This window comes from Panthera pardus, unplaced genomic scaffold, assembly GCF_024362965.1.
Source record: "Panthera pardus isolate Hobbes unplaced genomic scaffold, ASM2436296v1 HiC_scaffold_7, whole genome shotgun sequence".
Taxonomy (NCBI): domain Eukaryota; kingdom Metazoa; phylum Chordata; class Mammalia; order Carnivora; family Felidae; genus Panthera; species Panthera pardus.
Window position 1 is genome coordinate 37959890 of NW_026527002.1, and position 16817 is coordinate 37976706.

The following is a 16817-nucleotide window of genomic DNA, read 5'->3' on the forward strand; positions in this document are numbered from 1 at the left end:
ACTCAAAATGTTGTACAACCATCATCATCTATCTCCAGAAGTGTTTTATCATCTCCAACTAAAACCTTGTTTCCCTTAAACACTACCGCCCCAGATAGCTGCCATTTTCTGTGTCTACACATTTGACAACTCTGGCCACCTCCTTGAAGAACAATATACATCATACAAACATACCATAATTTGTCTTCTTGTGACCATATTTCACTTTTAACATGTCTTCACGGTTCATCTATGTTATAGCCTTTGTCAGAATTTCCTTCCTTTTTTAGGGCTGAATAATATTCCATTGGATGTATTCATCACATTTTGTTTATTCATTCATCTGAAGCACTTGGGTTGCTTCACCTTTTGGCTTTTGAGACTAATGCTGCTATGATCCTGAACATACAAATATCTGTTTGATTTTCTGTTTTCATTTCTTTTGGGTATATACCTAGAAGTGGGATTGCTGAATCGTATGGTAATTGCACATTTACTTCTTTTTTTTTTTTTAAGTTTTTATTTTAATTCTGGTTAGTTAACAGTGTAACATTAATTCCAGGTGTACAGTATAGTGATTTAATACCTCCATATAAAACCTGATGCTCATCATAACAGGTGCACTCCTTAGGAATTGCCAAGCTGTCTTTCAAAAATACACAGTTTCGAATGTTTAATAATAATTGGATGTTGTTAATATTGACCTGGTAAAGGCTACCAAGTTTTTATCATCTTACAAGTCTTAGTTCAACTCTGTCTCTGCCCTGTGATGCCTTCCCTGTTTCCCAAAGCACCATTATAGTTTGTACCACTAGTAGAATAATTCTTTTCAAGTCTGTCTTGAAAAGCTACCATTAGGCTGTAAGCTAATTAAATTGCTGAGTATTTTAGTTCCTTGAAACAAATATTTTTAATATTTTAATTTTTATAATTTTAATATTTAATATTTTAAATATTTTTAAACTAAAAAAAATCTTTTAAGCAAAAATTTTTCTGTAACTCCTCTCTCCCTTAAGAGCACAGTTATTTTTCATTTATTTGAAGAAAAAGTTGACCTGATAAAACTGAGATAAAGTTTTAATGATCATCACCAGGGGGCATCACGACATTTGTCTTTGATATGAAGTTTGTAACAAAATATCGTCTATAAAACATTTGCAGACCTAACAGAAAACTTCACATTTCTGTAACACTCTTAAATTTTTTTTTTTCAACGTTTTTTATTTATTTTTGGGACAGAGAGAGACAGAGCATGAACGGGGGAGGGGCAGAGAGAGAGGGAGACACAGAATCGGAAGCAGGCTCCAGGCTCCGAGCCGTCAGCCCAGAGCCTGACGCGGGGCTCGAACTCACGGACCGCGAGATCGTGACCTGGCTGAAGTGGGACGCTTAACCGACTGCGCCACCCAGGCGCCCCTTTTTTTTTTTTTTTAAATTTTTTTTTTCAACGTTTTTTATTTATTTTTGGGACAGAGATGTAACACTCTTGATCAGAACCCTCCATTAGCAATCTAAACTCCCTGAACTATCATAACTGTACTTTTCAGATTGAGAAGTGATGCTAAAAGTTGTATTTCTTTTTTTTATTTCTTTTTATTTTTTTAAATTTTATTTTTTATTTTTTAAAATTTACATCCAAATTAGTTAGCATTAGTGCAACAGTGATTTCAGGAGTAGATTCTTTAGTGCCCCTTACCCATTTAGCCCATTCCCCCTCCCACAACCCCTCCAGTAACCCTCAGTTTGTTCTCCATATTTATGAGTCTCTTCTGTTTTGTCCCCCTCCCTGTTTTTATATTATTTTTGCTTCACTTCCCTTATGTTCATCTGTTTTGTCTCTTAAAGTCCTCATATGAGTGAAGTCATATGATTTTTGTCTTTCTCTGACTAATTTCACTTAGCATAATACCCTCCAGTTCCATCCACGTAGTTGCAAATGGCAAGATTTCATTCTTTTTGATTGCTGAGTAAGACTCCATTGTCTGTATATACCACATCTTCTTTATCCATTCATCCATCAATGGACATTTGGGCTCTTTCCATACTTTGGCTTTTGTTGATAGTGCTGCTATAAAAATGGGGGTGCATGTGTCCCTTCAAAACAGCACATCTGTATCCCTTGGATAAATGCCTAGTAGTGCAATTGCTGGGTCGTAAGGTAGTTCTATTTTTAGTTTTTTGAGGAACCTCCATACTGTTTTCCAGAGTGGCTGCACCAGTTTGCATTCCCAAAAAGTTATATTTCTAAAGCAGTTCTTTGCAGTTATTAGTAATTTGCAGATTTGCAAAGCAATTTTGCATGTTATCAAATACTTGTAACAATTTGATATTGAATAGCCCATTGAAGAAGACAGATCTGGTATTATTATTCCTGTTCAGCGCTCTGGAGAATTAACTTGGCTTCAGCAGTTGCCCTTAGACTTGAGAGGGCATCAGAGTCCCTGGGTGATTTGTGAAAAGGCAGAGGGCTGGGCCACACTTGGAGAGTTTCTGATTCAGTAGGTTGGGGAGCCCAAGGATTTGCATTCCTGGTAAGTTCTCAGGTGATATTGATGCAAGTCTGGGGACCACACCTGGAGCACCACTGACCTGAAGTATAGAGCAGTGAGAGAGTTTGAACTTGCACTCCGGATTTTCAGCTGCAAGCCCAGGGCTCTTCCCATAATAGAATGCTGCCTCTGAGAAAAAAAGAAATGCTGAGGAATAAATTCTTTGTCTCAGGAGTGACAGGCAGGGCCGTCTCTGTTATGCTACACAAATAAATGAGACATTTCTTTCATCTCACTGGGAGTTTGGGTTCTGAGAGTTTCCCTGTGCCCTCCATGAAAATGATACTCAAGGAACATGCCTTGAACAATACAATTCTTGTATATTCTGGAAGACACAAGGAATGCCTGTAAAGTTGGAAGCTGAGGTTTTTATGTTACTTACTCCTCTTCAGCCACCCCGTGGATGTATTTGGAGCATGTGTGCCGTTGACGTAACTTCCTAAACGGTTATTCATCAGCCAATCTACACATCAAAGAGATTTTTAGAATGTGACTTTAAACACTAAATTTTATTTTTGGAGAAAGTTTGGTCAAACCATCATCATGTAACTTTTAATTGTTTCTGAGGTTTGTCTTTATAAAGTTGCCCATTTACATCAGGTGGTTGTATTTGGAAGTGAGGCTCAGGTCTAGCTACAATATTTACAAGGACACATATAAATATGAAACTTACGGGAAGGTGCTTTGCTGAGCATAGACATTGAACAAATATGCTTTAAAAGATGTAAACCATAGCCAATGCTACATTTTCCACAGTTGCTGATTGCTTTCAGTTTCAAATTCATCATATTAGCATTCATTTGAAGCTGTGGCCTCCATAAACAGATTCTGTGTTGGAGTTAAGAATCTTGAGTATTTGTATATCCCTAAAGTCTGTAGACATATAGTGTTTTTATAAGAAAAAAATACAAGGAGAAAGAGCTTCATGCAGCGGTGTTGTCATGAGAAAAATATGCTTGGACTATTTATGGGATGGATAATAGTTATAGCACCTATTCCATTTTATCAGTGCCCCCCTTTTTTCCTTGAAGAATTCTTCGGTCGTCATAAATCATATTTGAGAACAGTGCTAACACTTTCCCCTTTCACAGTATGAGAAACATAGGAGGGAAAAAAAATGTAAGTAACTTTCCCAGAAACACAAATCATTTGAATGGCAAAGGGACTATTCAAATCCACTGTTCCCAAACAAAAATTAAATATGCCCAAGTTAGTAATTTATCAGTTGTGTGACCTTGAGCACATAACTCAATCACTTAGTGTTACGTTTTTTTTCCCCTATGGAAGTTGGGCATATTAATAACGCTTACAACATTGTTGGGAAAGGGGTGACACAGCACTTGGTGTTCAGCAAATATAGAATGAGTGAATGATTAAATGAGATAATACATATAAATCTTTTACTAGCGCTTGGCACATGATAGATAGCAAATGTTATTTTCTTTTTATTTTAAAGTTGGGTCTGAGCTACATGCCACTGAATCCATCCCAGATATAGGGACATTTTTGCAAGCCTTTGTTTTATTTATTTATTTATTATTTTTAAAATTTTTTAATGTTTATTTATTTTTGAGAGAGAGAACAGGCACACATGCAAGTGGGGGAGGGACAGGGAGAGAGGGAGACACAGAATCTGAAGCAGGCTCCAGGCTCTGAGCTGTCGGCACAGAGCCTGACATGGGACTCAAACTCCTGAACCGTGAGATCATGACCTGAGCCGAGTCAGACGCTTAACCGACTGAGCAGCCCAGGTGCCCCTACATGCTTTTAAAGTCCTGAGAGCACCTGATGATTTTAACTATTTCAGATAGCAGGGTAATGGTTGATCTGTATGTGTGGGTATACTAGGGGGATACAGATTTATTAGCAGTTTACTGTGCTTCCTGTTCTCCGTGTGTTCTTTACCTGAATAGCTGTTCCAAGTTATTTTCCTCTGTAGACCCATTTACAGTCTTCTGACCTACCTTGTTGAAGCAGTAAAACATAACCAACAGATGATTTCCCTGAAGATGGTCCTTCTTTCCCTCGATCTTCACTTGTGATTCTGTTTATTTCTGTCTCATCCTTTCACCCTATCTCTTGGCTCACTTGCTTTCTGATTGTCACACCGGATTACGCTGAAAATAGGACCCCTCATCACTGAACTCCCTTTTTCTAAGACCCTTTTCTCAAATTGTTGTCTATTACTTATCCTGAGGTCTTTTCTTTCCTCAAATACTTTCAGTTTAAAATGGTATCTCTAGAGGTGCCTGGGTGGCTCAGTCAGGTAGGCATCTCTTGATTTCAGCTCAGGTCATGATCTCCCAGTCCCCAGATCGAGTTCTTGCATCAGGCTCCACCCTGAGTGTGGAGCCTGCTTGGGTTCTCTCTCTCTCTCTCTCTCTCTCTCTCTCTCTCTCTGCCAGCTCTCTTTGTCTCTCTCAAAAACAGAAAAACAACAAAACAAAACAAAAAAACCTTTCTCTACGTATAGCCAATGCTGATTGATTTTGATCCATGCCAGTCTAAGCATGTCTTGCTGTAGTGTTCTTGATTCCAGACACTTGCCTTACGTCTAACATGGCACAGATCCTGGCTTAGTGTCATTTCAGCCTCATATTTGTCTAACCCATAAAGCCTAAATATTTCACAAATGCTTCCACTGTCTTTTGTTTTACTTTTCTGTGGTTAATTCAATATCAAGTGAAGAAAGCCATGTTATTTTTTTTAAAGATATTTTTTAATGGTTATTTTTATTTTTGAGAGACACAAAGCATGAAGGGGGAGGGACAGAGAAAGAGGAAGACACAGAATCCGAAGCAGGCTCTAGGCTCTGAGTTGTCAGCACAGAGCCCAGCACGGGGCTCGAACTCACAGACCGTGAGATCATGACCTGAGCTAAAGTCGAACACTCAACGGACTGAGTCATCCAGGCTCCCCGAAAGCCATGTTATTGTTGAATGACTTTCATCGTTTATAAATAAGATCACCTGCCTTCAGGAGAATGATTTCTGTATATGAGCAGTTGCATACACATATGTGCGCTACACATAGAGAGGCCATTTAGCTTTGGATAAAGAGAAATATTTCTGTGAAACTGACCGAACATGTGGAGAACGGTTATATAAAATTTCAAAATGTCCATGATCAAAAGTGTCCTTGAGTGGTCAAAAGTGCGGTGCAATCGTGGGAAAGGAGATGCTTGGGAAAATGAAGTTGTGATGTTTCCTTAAATCAAAACTTCTATCCAAACTTTTGAAACTCTCTTGCAAGATGATTAGAAAGCAGCCTAAAAGTTTAAAACTGATAATCAGGGAAATATCCATGAAGCTGTGTTCAAGGACACTTCCAAATGTCTCCACCATCTAGTGTTTTGGTTTGAGGTATTCACTTTGTTCAATAGCCCATGAGAAATTTCAATCGTCTACCTCATCCTCTTTGCTTTTCTGCCTCTTGAACAGCAACATTAGAGACCTGCTTTGTTCTTGTTGCCGTATCTGTAGTTTATTTTCTGTCTCTGTTGAATATTAAGGAAAGGTCTACCGTATCCTTGAAGCTCATTAAATCCTCTCTAAAATTTGACCTTAATTTGAAAATAGTATATTTTCTTTGGTTGTTGGTGCTGCCTGCAGTGGCTCAGTTTATTAGGAGATATACATTTAAAACAACATTCAGTGACCTTTAAAAAAATGGGATATGGGCCAACGCTTGCCTAATGAAAACCCCTTGTGGCCTCTGTGGTTTTATGTAAGTGATGTAAGCTTAGCTAATAGAGAATTAGTGAGTTCCAAAACTTGACTAAATGCCTTGCCTGTCACTACTTTTATGAGAATGAGATCATGTTTTCTGCTCTTTCTTATATGGGGGAAGGCAAAAAGGAGGGTGTCGAATTATATGGGATTCTTCTTTCACCATTCTAATTCTAAAATTTCATGAGATAGACTTTTTGAAATGAAAAGCTTAGAGAAAATTCATAAAATATTGCCCTGGAAGCAGTGAGGGTTTTGTGAAAACTCTGGTTCAAAAATCGAGGGCTCAATTAAGTTATAGGTATAACTGATATTCCCTGCTTAGCTAAAGTAAATAACCTGAGTTCTGCCTTTTTACTTCTGTACGTGCGCGTATCAGAATTCAAGACGGGCTGGCCTTGGATTCCTGTAAGTGCCACAGAGTACCCTGTTCCACATGGTGGGGGTGGTTGGTGGACAAGGTTTAACTCTCATTTGTTACTCTTGGAAATTTTCTTGTTCTACCCCTGTAGCTAAAGACACTGAGGAGACAAAAGGGATGCTGTTTAACTTCGAAATGGAGATCCCCAAATTTAAGTAACACCCACCTCATGTGTTGAGAGAAAGGGAGCATAGGGTTATTTGCTCATAGAGTCAGAGTGAGAGGTACTATTTTTTTGCCTTGTGATAAAAGCTGATTTTAAATGATTTCAAAATGAGGGCCAGTACTTTTCAAGGGTAGTAAAAAATGAGAAAAATTTTAAAGAGAGACTTTGATTGACATTCAGTAATGCAGCTTATTTAAGCATTGATTTTTATTTAGATGATGACTTTTTTTCCACCCCCTATCACCACTCCCAAATGTAAGCTCTTTGAAAGCAGGGATTGTTGTGTCTTTTCAATGATGTATTCCCAACACCTAGAACAGTGCCTCTAATGCAAACTAGGCACCCAGTAGATACTTGCTAAATGGACAGATGGTGGATAGGAGGATGGATTGGGTGGATATGGACTTTACCTAACAAACATTACCTGCTTTGTGTTGCCCGAAAAATCAAAACTCCTGTGTGAGAATGAGTAACCAAAAAGTTGCGCTAAGGCAGTAATTTTCAACCAGAGAAGATTTTGCCCTTTGGGGACTTTTGGCAATATCTGGAGGTGTTTTTGGTTGTCACCACTGAGGAATTGTGGTGGTACGATTAGCTAGCATCTAGTAGGTAGAGGCCAGAGATCCTGCTAAACATTCTGTCAAGTACGGGGCAGTCTCCTGTAACAAAGTACTGTCTGGTCTAAAATGTTGGTGTCTTGGTTTGGAAACCCTGGTTTTAAGGATTTACTGTTTATTCCTCTATGGTTTCCGGCTCATACTCCTTAGAAAGTGTGTAGCCTTATCACACGGATTTTAGAGTGCATGGGAATCATTAGTGGTGCTTCTTACAATTTTGATGTCTTGGCTTCATGCCTATGTATTCTGAATTATGGCTAATAATGCTTTTTTTGCTTTAAAGTTGGATTTTCTCATATTAATGTGGCCGTATCAGCTACATGTATTTTGATTCATGTTTGCAGAATATATCTATTATAATTCCTTGCTTTCAGCCTTTCTATATCCTTAGGTTTTAGATACGTTTCTTATAAATAGCACATGACTCTTTATTTTAAAAAGCCCAATATGATAATCTTTGTCTTTAAATTGCAGCATTTAGTTCATCTAAATTTAATGTAGTTGCTGATTTATTTGGGGCCGAGTCAGTATCTTCCTGTATATTTGTAATGTGTTCCTTTTTCTCTCCTTCCCTTCTTTGAAATGATTGGAGATTGTTTTTTTTTATTTAAAAAAAGTTTTTTAATATTTATTTATTCTTTGAGAGAGGGAGAGAGAGCACGAGCAGGGGGAGGGGCAGAAAGAGAGGATGACACAGAATCTGAAGCAGGCTCCAGGCTCTAAGCTGTCAGCACAGAGCCCAATGCAGGGGTTGAAATCACCAATCATGAGATCATGACCTGAAGCTGAAGTCAGACGCTTAACCTACTGAACCACCCAGGCACCCTGATTGGAGATTTTTATGATTCCATTTTTTAAAAATTCTTTGCAAAGAGTTTGTATACAATTTTGTTATTCTTTTGATTTACTACCTTAAAAAAATCCTACTTGCTTTATGAAAGTGTATTATTAATACTTACACCCTACTCTTAGACAATAGGCAAAGAATTGTGCAAAAACTTTAGGATACTTTAAATCTATTTATTGACTTCCATTCTTAGATATTTTGTATGTATTATAATTTCGTATATTAAATAAAATAGTATTTTGCGGTGCCTGTGTGGCTCAGTCAGTTAAGCATCTGACTCTTGATTTTGGCTCAGGTCATGATCTCATGGTCGTTGAGATTGAGTCCTGAGTCAGGCTTAGCATGGAGTGTAGACCCTGCTTGTGACTGTTTCCTTCTCTACCCCTCCCCCACTTGTGTCTGTGCGTATTTCTCTCTCTCTCTCTCTGTCTCTCTCTCTCTCTCTCTCTCTGGATAACTTTACAAATAAATACATAAATACAATCATATTTTAAATGTAACTTTCTAGTTTAAAAGGTTTTATTATTATTTTACACGGATAGTATTCATTTAGATTTATTTGCGGGTTTCACATTTTTGTTGTTGTTCATTTCCCCACGTATCTTGCATCTTCCTTTGGGATTCTATATTTGCTTCCAGCTTCAAATCACAGTTTTTAGTCTTCTTTGAGAATGAGTCTACTTGTTCAGTTTCCCAGTTTTTGATAGTTTGAGTTAAAACTATCATTCTTTTAACTTTATTTTTGACGAATAACTTTTACTGGGTATAGAATTTTAAGTTGACAGTATTATATTTCATTACTTTCAAAATGTCCTTCCACCAGCTTCTAGCGTCTATTGTTGCTGCTTAGAGGTCTGGGAAAACTGTAGCTGTTGTTCCCCCTCAGGCAATCTGTTTTTCTTTTCCTGGCAGCTTTAAACATTGTCTCATTGTCTGTCATACTCTGCATTTCAAATGTGATGTGTCTAGGTGTGAACTTCATTTAATTTGTCCGACCTGGAATTTATTTGGCTTCCTAAGTATGTAAATTACTATCTTTCATTGTTTTTTGAAACATTCTTAGTTATTGTCTTTTTCAATACTGCTTCTGTCTCCCCCTTCTTCTTTGGTAACTCTAATTTCCTATATGTCACAACCTCTCACTTTATGGTTTTTTTTTGTCTTACCTTGTTTTCTCTCCTTTTGTCTCTCTGTGGTTCATTCTAGATATTTCTTCCTATTGTATTTTGTATTTTACAATGTGATAATTTACTCTTCAGTTGTGTCTAATGTACTTTTAAACCCATCCATTAGGTTATTTCCATTTTATTCAGTGGCACAATTTTTGGTTGGTTCTTTTTCAAATCTACCATGTTTTTTTTTTTTTAATTTTTTTTAACGTTTATTTATTTTTGAGACAGAGACAGAGCATGAACGGGAGAGGGTCAGAGAGAGAGGGAGACACAGAATCCGAAACAGGCTCCAGGCTCTGAGCTGTCGGCACAGAGCCCGACGGAGGGCTCGAACTCACGGACCGCGAGATCATGACCTGAGCCGAAGTCGGACGCTCAGCTGACTGAGCCACCCAGGCGCCCCGTCAAACCTACCATGTTATTTTCCATATTTTTCAGTTGTCTACTAAAAAATTTAAGTTTAGCTTTTATTTCCTGGAACGTGTTAAGTATGGTTGTTTTAATGTCTGAGTCTGGTAAACTCAGTATAGGGAAGTACTTTTGGGTTGACTTCTGTTGTTTGTGTAGTTTATCTGTATCACTCAGAGTTCTCCAGAGAGATGCTATTCAACCCAATGTACCATCTTTTCTTCTTATGTGCTTAGTGATATATAGATATGGATCAATACTCTCTCTCTAAGTGTACACACACACACACACACACACACACACACATTTAATATTGCATTAGGTTCAGGTATATAACATAGTGATATGACAACTGTATATACAATGCTTGGTTATATTTGATTATATCCAGGACATCGTATTTGAAAAATTATTTTTGAAATAGCTTGAGGTCCAGATGATGTAACTTCCTGGAGAAGTTTGTTTTCTTTTTTCTTTTTCTTTTTTTTTTTGGCCACTTTTACAGTAATGTAATGGCATCACTGTAATACAGTGGAAATAATAATACAGTACCACTTTAGTTTCAATGCTTAAGAGTTACCTAGAATATTCAAAGTAGGGCTGCTATCTATATGGGGTGGATATTTTTTTTATTTACCCTTATTCAAATATGAAAATTTCTTTCTGGTGTCAGGGAACAAAAGTGGTTTTAAATGTGGGACTCATTTCTTTCAATATCCATCTGCTCCTAGATCATGTCTTGGTTTTTCTATTGGTCATATTAGTTCTTTGATACCTTGAAGATTTCTAATATATATTCATGTTTATTGAGATATTTTGTCTGAATTACCTTATTTTCTATTACTGGATTTGGAAGTTTTTGATAGATTTCATTAAGACAGTGAGAAAACTTGAGTGACTTTATTCTGAAAACCTCATTTGCCTTCTTCAGCAAGCAACACATTTCCTTTTCTTTAATGAACATTCACCTCTGCTCATTTCTAGGTAGCAGACTATGAAACAACAAAGCACTCTAACTGTGACTCAGTCAGATCATTCTCTTGCTGATGCATAGATACTAGATCTGGTTCTCTGGTTAAGTAGTATTTATGGTCTCCTTATTTCCTGCCTTTCTGAGGAAATAGTCTTCCCTCATCTCCCTATGCCTGGCTCTTTTGTGTCATTATAGGTCTCTGGGTAGATATCAACTTCTCAGGAAATCCTTCCCTGGACACCCAATCAAAGTAGCCATCTCATTGTTATGTCAATTTAAAAAAAAATTTCTTTATGGTACTTACCACTGTTATAAACATTTATTTATTTGTTTACCTGCTTTTTGTCTGTCTTTATCTATCTCCAAGAATCTCAAGATTCTTCTCTGACTTTGAAGTCTGTCCCTACTTCCTACATCTTCCACTTTATTTACTTGGTCATATATTGCTTTCCTGCTCCATTTTCTTTAGAGGACTCTGTGTTCCTTAGTCTTACAAGACAACTCTAAGGTAAATTTCTGTTTAATAGCTGTGTTACTTTTCTTTTATAGTTATACTTGCTTTTTAACTTTAAGAGATAATTAAAGTTATACAAGCTCTAGTCTTCTTTTTGCCTTGGGTGCCAAGAAGTTCAGAACAGAACTGAGAGATTGAAGTTTGTTTACTTATTTGTTTACTTTTTAAATATTTTATTTTTATGTAATCTCCATACCCATTGTGGGGCTCAAACTCACAACTCCAAGATCAAGAGTCAGATGCTGTACTAACTGAGCCAGGCAGGCACCCCGACAGATTACAATTTTAGAATGATCATCTTTTTCTATATTTTTGAGTTCTAATTATATTGCCCACAATTTATAAGTCTTCTACTATAAATCATCTAAAGTTCTTGGAAGATAATTGAGACTATATTAAAATACAAACCGAAGCAAAAATAAAAACCTGAGCCCTGGCTGAGTAGGTATCCCAGGAGACTTCCAAAGCTCCCTATATTAAATTGCAGGGCATTTAACATTTTATTTATAATCAGTAGTGAGGGTAGGAGGAAAGGAGGCCACTTTTCTCATTATTCATAAGATTTTTATGTGGCGAGGATCAAATAAATTTATGGAAAATTACTCATGTATAAATGTTAGCTTTCTCTTGTTTTTTTATTTTTTGCCCCTTTAAGTTTTTTGTTTTTTGTTTTTTTGCCCATATGCAAAAAATTACACTGATGTGTAGAGGAGATATAATGGTAGATAGGTACAGTGATTAGTGACAGTAAAGACTCAACGTTCTAGAGCATAATGAAGGGGGAAAAAACCACCTTTATCAAGAAGGCAACTACCCAGAAGTGTCAGGGAAGTAGGCCCAGAAAGTAGTTCTTTCTCTTGTTAGTACCTGGGCAGCTTTCCTTTAGGAAATTCTGGAAAGAAAATTCCGTAGACTAGATTGAGTCTGAGCATAGGGGCAGAACCATCAGGGTGGACAAATGCCATCATAGGAGGGGTGCTCTTCAGTTTGTGATATATTGTTGTATTGTTGGTTAATTAAGGATTTCATCCACCCAGGTCACAGATGATTGCCAGAAATACTAATATGCTAAGGAGGATGTATAAAAGTTACTGCATAAAAACCAACAATGATAACTAATATTCTTTGAAAACTATATATTTGGTTTTGTATTAAGTACTTTAGAAGCACCATCTTATTTAATCTTCATATAGCTCTACGAGCTAGGTACTATTGCTTTTCCCATTTTACATATGAGAAAACCAAGGTCTTGGGAAGAGATTAATGTACCTATAGCAGAGCTGAAATTCAAACCTAGGTCACTTCAAATTCCAAATACTCTTAATTACTGGTAGTAACTTATATAAATATACCATGCCTGATTATCATAGATGGTTCCTGTTTGTCACGATTGTATGTTCTTTTAATTTTTGTGGAAGGCATGGCTGAGTTGAACTAGCCAGAGATAGGACTGATCTCTGAATCCTCTGCCCCTGCTGCCTAGCTCCCTATGCTCCTATAAGCTCTGGCTAACTTTACAAAATTGAAGTCAAGACCCTTGAAATAGGTTCATTTGAGATAAGGAGTGGAGATTGGAAGTTGATGCTGCAAGCTCTTGCTGCAGTGGGCTTTTTGTGCCTAGTAATTAGGAAGAACAATTGGTAACATCTGAAGTCTCCCTCAAACGGAACCTCTAACCTTACTGCTGAGGGTAAGAAAACATACTGAGTTTGGAGCATATTTTTAGGTACATGTCAGAGAGTTTGTTGCTGGCATTCCTGGATTAAAGGGGGAACTTCAAAGAAACTGCAGGTGCGACTCTCTAGGAGGGTAGACTAAAGAGAAAGCAGTGCTATAAATCAAGGAAATAATTCCAGACAGAAGACACTGGGTTCGTATAAGGCTTAAGACAGCTAAGCAGTGCAGTGGATATCAGAGAACCAACTCACAGATGGGGAGACAGTAGGTGACATTACGAAAAGCTGAGTGTGTCACTGTGGGGAGACCGTGAGGCTTTTGATACTGTAGTTTTTTTTGTTTCAGAATATATACATTGTGCTTATAATAATACGGATAATACTGGCTGTTGTAGTAATTGCCTGAGCTAGCAAGTGTAAGTCATTAGAAACCTAGCTAGTGCTTTGTGTTACATTAGTCCTGATTCCTGTCTTTGCCTCTCACCTTCAAAGCCCAAGCACTGTTACAGTGCCATGGGGTTGCCATCATTGACGTCAAGGCCTTAGAGAAGTTATGCTAGAAGATACCCCTCACTTTTTCCCCTAGGTTATCCCTTACATATCTAGGTGCCCCTTGGGCAGTCTGAGCCAGAGACGAATGATGGCAGGGGGTTGGAGGAATAATGGAAGAATGGGGTTGGAGGAAAAAAAATATAACCTATGCATACCTGAGGTGTATTGTTGGAAATCTAATTAGTGCTAGTAGTTTTTTAACTGGATGGCAGGAAGAACAGTTATGCTCGTGGATCAAAGATGCACTGCAAAGCAGGAACAAAACAAAACAAACATGTAGCTTGTGTTTAATATTACAGTGGAAGAGGCCACTTTATGAAATTATTTTACAACACTCCCATGCAATTTTTATTCAGGTATTCACTGTTTTGCAGTACAAGTTCCACTGAATGTCCTCTGGGGAATAACAAGTAGAGTCAGTCCAGCACTAACTGTCCCCATAAAAGGAACAAGAGGATTTATGCGTCTTCAGAGTAAGACCAGGACTGCCAACCAGGCGCTGTCTTCCAGTAAAAGTTCTGCCCCTGCCCCTTTTCATAGAGAGAGAGCTGGTCATAAATTCTGCTGTTCTCTTTCCCCACCTACACCTGATGATCTTGCCTGATTTGCTTGTTGAATAGTCACAATTTTTAGTTACTGTAGTGCCCACCCTTGTTGGGCTGTGATCTTTATTCAAAGATTTTGAGATTTGGCAAGTGGAGAAAGCAAGAGGAGGGCACCATGCTGAAAACTCAGAGTCCCACAGAAGCAACAAAGTAAGGACAGCTCCTAGGGAGAGAAGGAAGGGTAGCTCATCTAAGTGCTTTCAGAATAAATAGATAAGGAACTGGGATGGGAAGGAAATATCCAGTGATGTGCCGGTAAGTGTTTGACAACTAGCTCTTTTTGTGACATCTACCGATTACCATGGGGTAAAAACTCCCACCATAGTCCGTTTCAGGTTACCAACATGATATCACCAGAAGCCAAGTTGAACATTGATGCTCATAATTGGCTTTCCTGATCTTGTACCAGTCAACAAATCAATGGCAGTCACCTTGGCACCACTGGTTTAGAATTTAAGGAGATGGTATGTTTTTCTTTTGTGTCAGAGATTCATAAAACATTAGCTTTGCTATTTATAAGCTGTCTAATCTTGGGTAGAGATCCTACAGTTCCGTTAGTCACATTTCTTTATTATTAATTCATTTGTTCAGTATGTATTTGCATGTCTTTTGTAGGCTAGGAACTATTGTTCTAGGCATTCTGGATACAGAGGTGAATAAAATAAACTCCTTACCCTCTTAAATCTTATATTCTAGAGGGGGAGACATAATACGCAAATACCTAAAATATAACTTTAGGTAGTTCATGAAGAAAGCACACAGGGCACTGTATGTCCTGGAGGGCAGATTTTGTGTGTTTTGTGCACTGCTCTGTTTGCAGGCTTACAACATTGCAAGAACAAATCACAGTATAAAAGAGAGTCTGCTACTCATATGATCAGAGGGACTTGAATGAACCTATGTGGCAGGTGCTGTTGGGAAGCTGGTTGATGGCTCCATCTCAAACCCTCTACCTTTGAACTCCTTTGTGGAGAGTGGCCATGTGTCACAGTTCTGATCAGAGAAAATCTTTTGGATGGGGTTTCTGGAAAAACTTTTATTATTGTTTTAATATTAACTAATGTCAATAGCTGTCAGTTGACACTTCTTCAAAGCTTTGGACACTTATATTTGAAAACAGAAAGTAACACAATGCTTAGAAAAAAATCTAGCATTTTATAATTTTTTGTCTACACATTTGAGTATATGGGCAAGTTGTCGAAGAGTCAATTGGTTGAGTTTTTTAAAACAAAAGAACATGTGTACATACATGTATGTGTGAGTATGTGTGTAATAAAAAAATAAATAAAAGTAGTGAATGCTCTAAGCAACCTGAGAGAGGATATGTGAAAAAAAGAATTTGGGTTTTTTGTTCCTATAGCTGAACCAACATTTCTCACTATTTTTTTCCTTTTTTTTTTTTTTTTTTTTTTCATTATTGTCCTCCTCCTGCTAGGAGATTTTTAGATATTTTCCCCCTAATAATTCCTCCCCTACCCCATTAAATTTTAGCACTAGAGAGAGAATGTACATGTTTATATTGTCAAGTAGGATTGAGTTGTGAGGGCCGCAAGCAATTATAATATCTAAGATTGTTTTGCCTCCTCCATAAACCAATTTTCACCTCCTTAGGGATCATAACAGCCTTCACTATTGAAATGCATGAGCTGAACCAGCAGAGAACTTGAAAAAATACTTCCTACATTCTTACATTTATACTTCATGGGCCAGATATGTGGGAGAGTTTTCAAACTTCTGAGAGAATCTTAGAATCAGCACAGATGTTGAGATAGCTTTCTTGAAATCCTTGAAATACTTTTAGCCCTGGGAAAATTCTGTCTACTTTGGGAAGCTGTATTTTCAGTCCTTTAACCCAGTACAGGAGGCATCTATCTCCCATTGCTGCCATTCCCAAACACATCTTCTGAAAGTTTGCAGATCAGAAATCAGAATTAGGGTGATGTAAGTTTAATCATTTCAGAAAAAAACTTTTGAAATATCTTTTCTCTGTGGATTACTTGGAAAATAGAGATAAGCAAAAAGAAAAGCAAAATGACCTATAATGCAAGCATACTGGGGCCAAGGGAAAGCGCCAGGGAAACCAAATTAACATGTTGGTTTATTTTTTTCCTATTCTTCCAGTTTTGTTTTTTTTTGGGGGGGGGGAGGGACAGGGGTGTCTGTGAATGCATGTGTGTACATGCACATGTAGATTTTTTTTTAATGGAATAGTCATACACGCTAATGTGTTAGTATTACTCATGCATATTAGTGTATTATTTATATATACATGTTTTATAATCTGCCTTTTCAATTTTTATTTAAAAAATTTTCCCATTTCTTAAAGTATTTCCCTACCTTTATATTTCTTTCTTTCTTCTTTTTCCCCATTGGGTATCTAGATTTATTGTGGACATTTGACTTAATTATTGAATTTTTTTTGCTTGGCCTAGTTTGTGTTAACTTTTTTTTGAATTACACTTGACATTAGTATCAGGTGTACAATGTTATGTTAGTTTCAGGTATATGACATAGTGATTCAACCATACCTCTCTATTTCTAATGGATGCATCATATTGACGTTGTTTATATTAAAGCAGTCTCCTATTTTTTGACAAGTAGGAGATTTAA

At 37.3% G+C, this 16817-nt stretch overlaps 1 protein-coding gene across 1 annotated transcript in view; it reads left to right on the forward strand.

The window, feature by feature from the left end:
- Positions 1–16817, forward strand: part of LRRC69 (leucine rich repeat containing 69) — a gene marked incomplete at its 5' end in the record, with an annotated part of 78377 nt that overhangs the window by 28413 nt on the left and 33147 nt on the right. The window lies entirely within an intron of this gene.